The sequence below is a fragment of the Lissotriton helveticus genome, chromosome 11 (genome assembly GCF_964261635.1).
Source record: "Lissotriton helveticus chromosome 11, aLisHel1.1, whole genome shotgun sequence".
Taxonomy (NCBI): domain Eukaryota; kingdom Metazoa; phylum Chordata; class Amphibia; order Caudata; family Salamandridae; genus Lissotriton; species Lissotriton helveticus.
In genome coordinates, this window is record NC_136072.1 from 441,685,545 (window position 1) to 441,699,559 (window position 14,015).

Genomic DNA, 14,015 nt, shown 5'->3' on the forward strand with positions numbered 1-14,015 from the left:
ACCAAATTATAAGATGCACTATGGGTTTCTTCACATTTCTACCTGTTACCGATACATGTCCACTGCCTGGTTCTTTCATACAGAAATGTCCCATAATGAAGCAATATGCTCCTGGAGACAATGGCTTCTTTTCAAGTAGCATTTATGACTAAACTTTCAAATGACCAAAATTAATGTTTGTTGATTAGTTAGATGTAATGTTCTACAATGATTTGTCTACTGATAATTGAAACATTTAGATTCATTTTTTTTAATTGAAAATATCAGTATTCCAAAAGCAATAATTAGTTATCATAAATACATATTTAAAAGCTCTTTACCGTTCCTGTTTCATAATGTCTAAATACTAGGGCAGAATACACCATGCCAGGGCTTCACAGTAATCAACAAACTAATTTAATATTGTTGCTTGATAGCTAAAGTGGACGCATAAGGGCCTATAAATAAAAGCATTTTTGAGTACGGGAAGTGGAACTCCAGTAGTACTACTTCACACACTCACGAATGTAGGAGAGTAGGGTCTGCTTCCTATGGTTACCCCCACTTTTTGCTGTGTTTCACTGGTTTTTCGACTTTAGTCTGGTTGTGGCCCTGCTAATCAGGACCACAGCCTAGCTGTTCGCTCTCTAAATTGATTCCATGTACATTAGGTACATACCAGATTGGTGACTGAGTTACCTTGTGAGCCCCTAGTATATGGTACCTTAGGTACCAGGGGCATAGGTACCCCAGAGGCCTACCAGGGGCTGAAGCATGTATTATGCCACCCCTGGGAAGCCTTCCAAAATGGCACCACAGGTCTGCACTTGCAGCCTGGGTAAGGTGGTGTAAGCACCCCTTACTGGGATATAGTATACCTATATCCACCATTTAAAACAGACACATATTAACCTATAGGTCACTCCTATGGCAGACCTTGACAATCCTGAAGGCAGAGTGCTTGGTTTTGTGTGAGAGGGCGCCCTAGCATTAGCTGAGCCCCTCTGCAGCTTTCGGAATCCCTTCTTTATAGCTGTTCTGTGATATGGCCATACCATATACTCTTAAGTGCATTATAATCCTCGCTGTTAATGCTAACTTTGGTTTGGCTTTATCAAAACATGTCGTGTTTGGTGTCAAACACTTTGGAATACTGCCCCCCGCCAGTTCTGGCGGCGGGGTTAGCATTCCACCATTCTAGACGGAGAAAACTTGTACACACTGGTATACCCGGTTAAAGTTTTATCGAGCCTCTGCATCACTAAATGAATGCTGCTGCCACAGACACGAGTCTGATCTCCTGCTGCTGGATGAAACTCCGGCAGGGGAGGCCTAGACAATAGGTTTTCTCTCCAGGGAGGTGCCAGCACCTCCCCAGACAGGCTTTAGTGTATTAGGGCTGGGCAGGTTGCATTCAGTGAGTGCTTTTGAGACACTGCCTAGGGCACACAAGGTGCTCCATGCATTTCCCAGTTCAAACTGGTTGCTAGGGCACTCAGCCCCAGCTCTGGCGCGAAACTGGACAAAGGGGAAGGGGTGTAACCACCCCCTCCCCAGGTCCTCCCATAGATGGGACATTAGAGTTTGTCCATCCCCTAAACTTAGTATAAGTATAGGACCCCAGTCCCTAGGACTTCAGATTACCCTGGACGAAACTCTGAAGGCAAAATCTTGGACCTTCGACATTCCATATCGACTGGAAGACGGAAGAAATCTCCCTTGGGGTTAAGGAGTGACCCCCCCCCCTGTTCAAACAGGCACCTAAGAGCATCTTGCCGGTCTGCATTTTCGAAGCTCTCGCCAGATCCCGAAGAACCTGCGACACAGGCCACGGACTTCCAGACTTCTCTGAAGCCGACACAAGATCCCAGAGAAGCTGAGACCCGCAGCCGTCACGGGAGACGTGGGACCTGATTTCCTGGACATCCTGCAATTTTGCAACTGCACCTACTTCCCAGGGTTTCCTGAAGTTGTGCATTGGGCTATTTGTTGCCCTTTCCCCGACCACCTTTTGCACCGAAGCGGAGAGGCCTACACTCCACGAGTGTCCCGTGAGTCCACTTTCTTCAACTGCAGCTTGAGGCTCCTTTGCGATCCCTGGTCCATTGGCTAGTGGGTCCCCACGAAGGACAATCCTTTGTTTCTTGGGCTTTCCTGGTTGCTCCAGATGTGCCCTGACTCCCCTCCAAAGGGTGAGTCCCTCAGACCTTGCTGGTCTGCACCAAAGCCAATCTTGTCTTCTTGCCTGGGTTGCTGTTGCCAAGGCTTGTTGGGTCCAATCCGGATACCGACACTGCAACACTCGACATCCTTCATGGGACAGCATGAATCCTACTCCTGGTTGTCGTCGACGCCTCCTTGTCCTCGTGGCTGAAGAGTCAAGCTTCACCTACTTCACTTGAAAGCACCCGACATCGGCTGGCATCTTCCTGTCACCATCTTGGTCACTGGCTAGTGACCCAGACTCTGTCCCCTCTGCTTTCAGTTTCTTCAGATCTCCGATCCACCCGGACACGTTTCCTCTGGTCGCCTGCAGCTCTTCTTCGCAGCTCTCCATTGGAATCGACGACGGAACCCGACACCAAAAGACACCTATGCACCCAGCTTCCCTGGGTGAGGTAACACGAGTACTCTGGTGTTCCCGTGTGTCTTGACTCTCGAAGTGTCTAAGTCTAAAGGGGTTCCATCGTAGTTCGCTCCGAAGTGTCCTTAATCTTTAAAATTGTAACTTGCCTTTCCTCCATAGAAGTCAATGGTGATTGCTGGCTGTGTTTAGACACTGCACGCGTCCCCCGTGGGTCTCGTGCGTCCCTACCTTGCATGGTTCCTGGTTGCCCCAGCGGTTCTACAGGCCATAGGCCTCACTTCTATCCCTCACGTGGTTCTTATACCACTATTTTAGTATATGGTTTGTGAGGCCCCTAGGGCAAAACGTATACTGTGCTATTTACTGTGTGCTATTTAAAGGTCTTGTATTGTACTTTTGCCTCTAGCCTTATAAACAGACTAGAGGGGTTGTGTTTAGAATAAATACATATATTTGATATATATACCTTGTGTGGTGTACTTTCATTTGATTGTTCAAGAGATTATAGACTAGTAAAATACGCTGATTTACATTCCTTCAAGACTTAGCCTGAAGGCTGCTCTCCACAGCTACCTCTAAGATAGCTTTCTATAAAGGTTGACTTTAAACCTACCATCAATAAGGGTCGTTTGGACTGGTGCAAGCTGCCCACTAGAATAGTGGACATCATATGCCAGACCAACTTCTCACAACAACCATTATGATACGTTTGCCTGTGAGATAGCCACTCTGTCTACGCTAACCCTCAAAAAGATCCTAAGAACAGGTAGTGGAGTTCAGCCATTAATTTTACATGAGCATATATGTCCTGGAAACTTACTATTGGTGAACTGAATTCTCGCTAATGTCTACAACCATTTTAAGGATCACATCAATTGAGAATGACATCTAGCAATTACTCTTTGCATGGATACACCAACGATGTTTGTCAACTGGCTGTAAATCCTCTCCTCTTCTTATTCAAAAAAGTAGAAAACGAAGCAAACATATTCACCAACATCTTGAAATGAAGGGTTTTTTTGTCTGTATTTTGCTTTCCTATGTGAACACATTGTATGTGATTGATTGATGTAAAAGATTCGTAGACTAGATTGTATTGTAGTAATCATAAAATAATTACAATAAATACACATAAAATAATATTACTAAGATCGATAAAACTGTACAAAATAGCCAACTTAGTCATAAAGAAAGCAGACGAGACACCACAACTAAATACTTCCTTGCTTAAAAATACATGTGTCACTTGGGTCTTTAAAAGACTATAAGCCAAGTCTACAAATCTGAGTCACGCACTAATAAAAGAGGGGATTTGATTAGTGAAACAAAATTCGATTGCTTCTTCCTTAGTCCTAATATTTGACTTAGTAACACATTTCCAAAGATAGATTTTAGGCAGATTTAACAGTTTAGGGCAAATGAAAATATTATGTTCCATATTTTCAAGTTTATAACCACACAAATAGCTTGATGTAGTAATGAGATTCATCTATTGATCGGTGTGGTGAATTCCGACCATTCCCTCCCTCCACTGTGCAGTAACAGGTGTGTTGCATGTGTTTGACGCTTGTTGGAATATGTGTTTTATGTAACTCAAAGCTAAAATTCAGATCGTTTTTATTTTAATATTTTAATAAATAAAAGAAATATTATGTAATATAACATATTTTTGGACTTTCAAAAATATGTTTCGATTTAGTTTCTTATTTTCGGGCCGTATTTGTGCTTTTCCTTTCTTCTTTGATTTCTAGGAGAGTGTGTTGCAATACTAGTGACTGGCCAAGTAAGGTGCGTACTTACCACAAGGCGTTGCTGCAGTAGATTTGATCCCGTTTTGCCAGTAGTACTATTGCATTAGATGAAAGTGGACCTTTTATGAATAGCAATTGCATATTTTAGTACTTGCACGTCCCTCCTTAAACTCTTGTTAAAGTTCGCTTAACCCCAACTATCTGGTAGTAAATATCTCTCATTTTCCAACCACCTGTTTTCTCCTATCCACATTTGCAACAAAAACGTATACATACATCTTTGTTGCAGGGCCAACTTGCCTTTTATTCTACCGGGCTTTCCCCAGATGGGCTCGATCCATTGGAGGCCAGTTTTGAAAGCCAGGGGCTGCTGCTGGTGCCTTTGTCACTTTCCTTAGCTCCCCAATATTGATTGCAGCAGGCACAGGAGACTTCAAGGTAGAGAGAGAAAGGGCGGTACAGGGTGATGGAGAGAGTGAGATATCAGAGAGGCAAAATAAAGACAGAAGAGAGAGAGAAAGAGAGAGAGAGAGATATCTGAGAGGCAAAATAAAGACAGAAGAGAGAGAGAGAGAGAGAGAGAGAGAGAGAGAGAGAGAGAGAGGGGGAGAGAGAGGGGGTGAGACAGGGGGAGAGAGGGCGAGGGGAGAGAGAGAAAGAAAGAGAGAGAATGGATGGATGGATGGATGGATGGATGGATGGACGGACGGACAGACAGATGGTTAGATGGATGGATGGATAGATGGGGAGAGAGAAATAGAGCAAAAAAGGAGTTGGACTGGTTTGAGCATTTTTTGCCGGGGGTGGTTTTGGCTTGGCAGTCTGGCCCTGGTGTGCAGAGATCTCCACACTTGCGGCAGAGATGTCTGCACATAAGCCATAGGCCAGGCATAGGCGTAGCTCTACAGCTAGAGACAGATAGTTAGATGGATGGATGGATGGATAGATTGGGAGAGAGAAATAGAGCAAAAAAGGAGTTGGACTGGTTGGAGCATTTTTTGCCGGGGATGGTTTTGGCTTGGCAGTCTGGCCCTGGTGTGCAGAGATCTCCACACTCGCGGCAGAGATGTCTGCACATAAGCCATAGGCCAGGCATAGGCGTAGCTCTACAGCCAGAGATCTATCAATAGTATTCATTGTGAGAAGTTGGCCTGGCATTTGATGTCCACTATTCTAGGCTAAGACTTAGAGGCGAGTTAAGCTAGCTGTTTTACCAATTATAATCTCTTGAATGATCAAATGAAAGCACACCACACAAGGTATATATATCAAATATATATGTATTTATTCTAAACACAACCCCTCTGGACTCTTTATGAGGTCAGAGGTAAAAGTACAATACGAGGAACTTAATTAGCATACGATAAGCTGCACAGTATATGTTATGCTCTAGGAGCCTCACAAACCATATACTAAAATAGTGGTATAAGAACCACGTAAAGGGTTAGAAAGCATGCCTAGGGCTTGTAGAACCGCTGGTGCTACCAGGAACCACCCACAGGAGGCCCACGGGGGACGCGTGCAGTGTCTAAACTCAGCCGCGGATCACCATTGACTTTCTATGGAGAACGAACAAGTTACAATTTTAAAGATTAAGGGCACTTAGAGATGAACTACGATGGAACCATTTTAGACTAGGACTCTTCGAGAGTCAAGACCCACGGGAGCACCGGAGTACTCGTGTTACCTCACCCAGGGAAGCCGGGTGCATAGGTGTCATTTGGTGTCGGGTTTCGTCATCGATTCCTATAGAGAGCTGCGAAGAAATGCTGCAGGGGACCTGAGGAAAAGTGTCCAGGTGGATCTAAGGGTGGATCAGAGATGTGAAGAACCTGAAAGCAGAGGGGACAGAGTCTGGGTCACTAGTCAGTGACCAGGATGGCGAGGAGAAGATGCCAGCTGATGTCGGGTGATTTCAGGTGAAAGAGGTGAAGCTTGAATCTTCAGCCACGAGGACCAGGGGGCGTCGACGATGACCAGGAGCTGGATTCGAGCTGTCCCACGAAGGATCTGGCTTGCTGCGGCGTCAGAATCCGGATTAGACCCAACAAGCCTTGGCAACAGCAATCCACGCAAGATGACAAGATTGGCTTCGGTACAGACCAGCAAGGTCTGAGGGACTCCTCCTTTGGGGAGGAGTGGGAGCACGTCTGGAGCAACCAGGAAAGCTCAAGAAACCAAGGATTGGCCTTCGTGGGGCTCACTAGCCAACGGACTAGGAACCGCGAAGGCGCCTCGAGCTGCGGTAAAGAAAGGGGACGCACGGGTCACTCGTGCAGTGCTGGCCTCTGTACTTCGGTGCAAAAGGGTGCTCGGGCAGGGGCTTCAAATAGGTGCAGTTGCAAAAATGCAGGATGTCCAGGAGGTCCGGTCCCACGTCTCTCGTGTCAGCTAAGGGTCTCAGCTTTGCTGGGAGCTTGGGTCAGCTTCAGAGATGTCTGGAAGTCCGTGTCCTGTGTCGCAGATTCTTCGGGATCTGGCGGGAGCCTCGAAAATGCAGACCGGCAAAGATGCAGAAGATGCCTGTTTGAACAGGGTGGTCACTCCTTGACCACAGGGAGATTTCTTCCGTCTTCCAGTTGATATGGAATGTCGATGGTCCAAGATATATGTTGCAGAGTTTCGTCCAGGGTAATCTAAAGTCCTAGGGACTGGGGTCCTATTCTTATGGCAAGTTTAGGGGTTGGACTAACTCTAAGGTCCCTCCTATGGGTGGACCTGGGAAGGGGGTGGTTACACCCCTTCCCCTTTGTCCAGTTTTACGCCAGAGCTGGGGCTGAGTGCCCCAGCAACCAGTTTGAACTGGGAAATGCATGGAGCACCATGTGTGCCCCAGGCAGTGTCTGAAAAGCATTCACTGAATGCAACCCATCCTGCCCCAATACACTAAAGCGTGTTTGGGGAGGTGCTAGCACCCCCCTGGACAGGAAACCTATTGTCCAGGCCTCCCCTGCCGGAATTTCGTCCAGCAGCAGGAGGGCAGACTCGTGTCTGTGGCAGCAGAATCTATTTTCTGATGCTAGGGCTCTGTTTAACTTTAACCGGGTTTACCAGTATGTACATGTCTTCTCCCTCTAGAAGGGTGGAATGCTACCCCCACCACCAGAACTGGTGGGGGGGGGGGTAGTATTCCAAAGTGTTTGACACCTTACACAACATGTTTTGATAAAGCCAAACTAAAAAAAACGAATAGGGATCAAGAAGAAATAAGAATTTTAAGAAGGAATTACAACACAGTATGTAAAGAAAGAAAAGCCGAATTAAAACAAGCTTTATGGGACCAACTGCATGAAAGCTCTCTAGACAAGAATAGTGAGGCATTCTGGAGAGTGGTAAAAACTCAATTTCTACTAGATCGCAAAGCCCTTCCAACCATTGAAGTGGTCATTGAAGGTTCAGTTTGGGTGGATCATTTCTCAAAAATATTCATGAAGGGCCAGGAATCAGAAGGGGCCGACGAAGTATACAGTGATAGCCTCATGACGGCGACTTATCCCATTTCACTAGAACTAACCTTAGCCGATGTCCTCCAAGCGTTGGAAGCAAGTAGAAATGGCAAAGCCCCGGGCCCGGACGGGGTCCCCGTAGACTTTTTTAAGTATAAAGTAGACCTGTGGGGCCCCATATTGACCAGGGTGTTCAGGGCAGCATTGAAAAACGGTCTGATGCCATGCTGGACCAAATCCATCATGGTCCCAATATTTAAGAAAGGAGACGGGCATGAGGTGTCCTGTTATCGCTCGATCTCTCTGCTGGACTCGCTGGGCAAGGTGGTAGGGAGAGTAGTGCTTGAGCGTCTACAGCCGTGGGCGGACGATAGCGGGATTCTCTCTGATCTCCAGTTTGGATATCGGGAGGGTTTTGGGACGATTGAGCAAGCTTTAAATTTATCAATGCTCCTGAGTAAATACGTTTGTGCAAAACAGGGCAGGTTGTACATGGTGTATGTCGACCTGTCCGCTGCTTTTGATTGCGTTTCCCATGCAAAATTGTGGTCCGTACTTTTAAAACTGGGTGTTGATGTCCCTTTGATTGGTTTCCTGAGGGAACTATATTCGAACGCCTCCGCGAGGGTGCGTTTTGGTGTAAAAGGCGAGCTGTCGGAGTCGTTTAGTGTAGAGCGTAGTGTCCGGCAGGGTTGCGTCTTGGCCCCCTTTCTTTTTTCACTTTACACAAACGGATTGGAGGTGGCAATGTTGAAGGGGGCCAGGACTTACCGCAAGTCAGGGACCGCCCGATACCCGCTCTACTCTATGCGGACGACGCTGTGATACTGGCCCGCACCCCATGCGAATTACAGAAGGCTTTGGATAGGTATGCTATCTTTATGGAGAACCTTGATCTTCGAATAAACATAAAAAAGACATATGTAATGGCAGCAGAATCAGGGAAAAAAGGGAGAAAAGTTATATTCCTTGATAAGGAAAGACTTGAAGTTACTGGCCAATACCCCTACCTAGGCATCATAATTGATGATAGATTAAATTGGAAATCTGCAATTGAGGCCAGGAAACATCATTTGATGCGAGCAAATTCCGCGCTCATAAGTTTTTCAAAAAAGCTGGGGAAAAGGCCACCCGTAGAGTTGTTACATATTTATAGAGCCAAATGCCAAACGGTTGCCCAGAATGGGGCTGGACTGTGGGGACACGCCAATATTAGCTCCTTACAAGTAGCAGAGAATACCTTTTTAAGATTTTTATTAGCGGCACCCAAATGCGTTTCTACGTTTGCGTGCCATGCGGAACTGGGGATCCCGCATTTGGTGGATCTAGCAAAAATGCAACCACTTTTATTGTGGCGTCGAATATGGACTTCAACAAAAAACTCACTCACTAAGCAAATAGTGGCGGATTGCATGTCATTAGACCACTCAGTCACAATTAGTTGGCTTAGATATGTGAAAAAGTTTTTGACTGACATAGGGCTTGTAGATGATTACTCCGCTCCTGATAGGATTTCTGAAATATCCAGAAAAGATTTGAAAGTGAGGGCATTGAGCCATGTAGAAGAGTTGCGTATCGCCACCGAAGCAAGAAAACCTTCTGTACAACACTCGATGGCGATACAGGTTACCCTTTCAATTCAGCCATATTTAACCTATGTATTGTCACAATTTGTGCGATTTCCGTTGGTAAGATTTAGATTCAATATCTTCCATCGACTGGTGGCCTTCCCAGCCCAAAATAGTTGGGATCCAATTCTATTACCCTGTCCATGTGATAGAATATCAGCACAGTCAACAACTCATACTGTTCTGTTTTGCAAATTTTATGATGGTCACCGTAGGCTTTGGTTGTTGCTGATGCTACAAAAAATGGGCTTTAGAAGATGTCGCCCAGCCATGCTGCGACTCCAGTTTTTAGACTCTGAATGGACTTGTAAATACATTGTGACGTTTCTGAAATGTATTTTTAAACACAGAGTAAATCTTTGATAAGCCTAGCCCTATGGGAATTAGCGAATTTCAGAAATTAGTGTTACTAATGTATTAGTCAGTAAGATATAGGGTTCCCTAAAGTTTCGCATGGACACTATGTTTTCTTATGAATTGTAATAATTTTTATATTGATGTATAACGTTGTTTTTACTGATATTGCTTTTATGTTTTTTTATGTACTTTAAAAACCGAATAAAGAAATTACTTACTATGTTGCAGAGTTTCATCCAGGGTAATCTAAAGTCCTAGGGACTGGGATCCTATTCTTATAGCAAGTTTAGGGGTTGGACTAACTCTAAGGTCCTGCCTATGGGTGGACCTGGGAAGGGGGTGGTTACACCCCTTCCCCTTTGTCCAGTTTCGCGCCAGAGCTGGAGCTGGAGTGCCCCAGCAAACGGTTTGAACTGGGAAATGCATGGAGCACCATGTGTGCCCCAGGCAGTGTCTGAAAAGCATTCACTGAATGCAACCCACCCTGCCCCAATACACTAAAGCGTGTTTGGGGAGGTGCTAGCACCCCCCTGGACAGGAAACCTATTGTCCAGGCCTCCCCTGCCGGAGTTTCGTCCAGCAGCAGGAGGGCAGTCTCGTGTCTGTGGCAGCAGAATCTATTTTGTGATGCCGGGGCTCTGTTTAACTTTAACCGGGTTTACCAGTATGTACATGTCTTCTCCCTCTAGAAGGGTGGAATGCTATCCCCACCATCAGAACTGGTGTGGGGGAGGGGGGTAGTATTCCAAAGTGTTTGACACCTTACACAACATGTTTTGATAAAGCCAAACCAAAGTTAGCATTAACCGCAAGGATTATAATGCACTTAAGAGTATATGGTATGCCTATATAATAGAACAGCTATAAGGAGATGGTCTGAAAGCTGCAGAGGGGCCCAGCTCATGCTAGGGCACCTTCTCACACAAAACCAAGCACTCTGCCTCCAGGATTGTCAAGGCCTGTCATAGGAGTGACTTATAGGTTACTATGTGTCTATAGGTAAAGATAGATATAGGTATACTATATCTAAGTAAGGGGTACTTACACCACCTTACCCAGGCTGCAAGTGCAGACCTGTGGTGTCAGTTTGGAAGGCTAACCAGGGGAGGCATAATACATGCTTCAGCCCCTGGTAGGCCTCTGGGGTCCCTATGCCCTGGGTACCTAAGGTACCATATACTAGGGGCTCATAAGGGTGACCCAGTAACCAATCTGGTATGTACCTAAAGTACATGGAATACATTTTATAGATAAAGCAGATAGACTGGGGCCCTGAATAGCATGGTCCCAGCCCAACTAGGTCGAAAACCAGCAAAACAACAGGCAATAAAAAAGTGGGTAACCATGCAGTAAGATTCCACCTTCCTACAGTTGTGACTCTTAGTGAGATACAGCACCAGTCAAGGGCACATGTATAATGCTCTTCCACAGTCAGAAGTACTCCTGCTCCAGCTGCTGCTTACACAGCACTAGATATGGGGACTGTTTACTGAAAAGGTAAAGTGCATTGAGAACAATATTAAGAGTTTACTCTGTGGAAAGGGGTTTGTAAGAGGCTGTGATGAGGGACAAGAGTGATATCTCCCTACTTGTGTAGTAGTGGTGAAGACACAGTGGCATGACAGGTGATACATGAAGTAGCAGCAAAACAAAGGTTGTGGTTTCTACCTAGCCTTACCTTTTGTTTCCTTGGAACGTGCATGCCATAGAGCAGGCCAGGGTGCATAGTGTTGAAGACATGGTCCTCAAGGGAAAAGAGACAGAGAAGTGCTATAAGTCCACCTTCTGGAAGAGCATTTTCCACTGGTATCCTGGAAAAGTTATCCTTCATTGCCAGCTCCTGTCATGACACTTTTTCTAGTGGTCCCCCACGTTGCATTATTCGACCACTACCAATGCATTACATAGTCTGTCAACTCCTGCTCTGTGCCTGCCTTTTCTGCTTCACTGAGGGTGCATTGAAGTAGACCATGTAGTTCCCTATAATAATCAATGAAAAAGGTATCTACAAGGTCTTTCTCCTCAGTGAAGTTCCTCTTCTTCTTGAGTGAGAGTGGAAGCTTTTTGTAATCTGTAGGTGATGAGTGGTAATGAGGCGGTTCAAGAGGAAGAGGACAGAGCATAGGATGTGGAGAGTATTTAAGTGATTGCAGGGATAGTGTGTGTCAGGCCTTCTGTATAGTGCTGGCCTAGTCACTGCTCTGTAAATCTTCCTGTGTTGCCACAGACCAGGTTTTATCTTCGAATTTAGTCAATGTTTTTGATTCTCAGAATATCCAAGTGCGATGAGTGCTTTCGAATAGCAGTGCTTCCCAAGGCTGGATAACTTCAACGCAAGGTCAAACTCAAGCCCTTTTCTTCACGGCTGAATGCATGGAACGTGACAGATCTGGAACACTTTCCATTCAAGAGTGCAGCAACCATAGGTTAACCTTGTTCTTGTTCTCCTCAGGTCATCAAAGTTCCAAAGGTTTCTTGATGCTTGAAAGATCACTCCTTGTCTTTCCACAACTTTTAGGTTCCCAGGGCAGGCAACCCAGTAAACCTTCAGCCAGTGTTCTCTGAAGGTCTATTTCATTCCACTCACAACTAGCAAACTGAATCTTCTTCAGTGCAGCAACTTTTCTTCCCTATGTGTCCTAGTAAAACAACAGAGGACGCATTATGGTTAATGCACATTTTCATTGTTTGGGCAGGGCACACCATTAAAAAGATGCGCCGGGCGCAAACAGTGGAAATGCACCCTATTACTATAAATACGCTTCCCCCAGGGCAGTTGCGCACTCGTGCTGCCCTAAAGGCAGCCCATTTCTGTTAAAAACGGCAGCCGCTCTGTGTTTTCACAGTGCAGTTGGCAACCTGCCTGCACTTTTGAAGGGGATTTGAGATCCCCTTGCAGGCGGCTGTAGTCAGTGACTGCAGAAGCATGCAAGGGAATGTTTGGGGGTCCGTGGGACTCCCTTTCCCCCCTCCAGAGGGCTTCCATCAGGGGGTGCACTGACAGTGCACCGCCTTTTAGATGACCCACTTTCAGTGCAACTCCTGAGGGCTTCTTTGACTCCGCGCCTGCATCCGTAATACGGTGCGGGCACAGAGGCAAAGGGATTCCCTCATTTGCATGGGGCACCCCCATGCAATAAAGGAACGCTAGCACCATCAGTTTTATAGAAGGGGGCCACAAAAGCGTCTGCAGCCCCTTCTGTAATACCAAAGTGCCCTGGGAGTGCACGAAGCGGGCGCAAACATCTGTTGCGCCCCAGGGCACTTTATACAATACGGCCCAAGAAGGCTAACCTAATGACCCTTGGGCAGCAGTTCATGTTCCTGGGTTTCAGTAGAAGTCAGGAATCCCTCCATCTTCTTTTCCAAGCAATAAGGTAGAATTCTCCTCTTCCTTCAGGTGTTTGACCAAGTCCAGGAATTTTAGCAGGAGGTAGTGATACAGTGGCATTCCTATCCTGTGAACTAGTCAGGGATTGCAGACTTCCATATATGCAATGATTGCACATTTCTCACAGAAACCCTACACCCTTTGACAGCATTTCCTCTCAACTTTACTATGAACCTTCCCGCAGCCCCTCATTCAAGAAGGTCATTATTGCCTTCTGCCCTTTACAGGAGCCTGTGTTTACTTTTCTGGTATAACAGTCTGGAAATTAGGGTACACATCCTCTTTCTAAGCACAGCACAAACATAACTTCTAACATGGCAACAATGCACAGTATTTGACCTCACATTGAAGATCAATGGTTTTTGAGGTCAGAGCAAACTTCAATCTAAGTGGGATAAATGCATTGCCTGGCCTATGATCAGGCCCAGCACTTCAAATCTAAGTGCCTGTGTGCCTGAACCGCTTTTGGATGAAAGTCCTGGCCCTTTGCTTAGCACCCCATAGTTCCATGGATGATTGGGCATGACTTTAGGCAATCACATCGGGCTCTGTGTGCAATAGCCTATAGTATGGCCTTACACACAATGCTGAAGAGCTGTGCAAATGGCTTGGTTGAAATTGAGGTGGTATGGTGGGTGAAGAAGGATGGATTACAATGCTGCCCGGGCGACTGCCAGTGGGTGAGATTACTTCAAGCATTCTATCCATCACTGCTTTTGTTGCCAAGAGGTCCTGAAAGCAGCACCATCATGACTACCTAGCAAGGACACTTTGAAACACGAGGCAGATATACCCAATAACGGGCCATGATTGCCACTGTCTCCAAACAACATGGGGCTGCTGGGAAATGTAGTGTATCATCGTGGCACAGTTGCA

The 14,015-nt window shown here is 46.0% G+C and overlaps 1 protein-coding gene across 1 annotated transcript in view; it reads left to right on the forward strand.

Annotated features, from left to right (window-relative positions):
- FAM124B (family with sequence similarity 124 member B) overlaps positions 1–14,015 on the forward strand; it is an 85,466-nt gene that overhangs the window by 40,546 nt on the left and 30,905 nt on the right. The window lies entirely within an intron of this gene.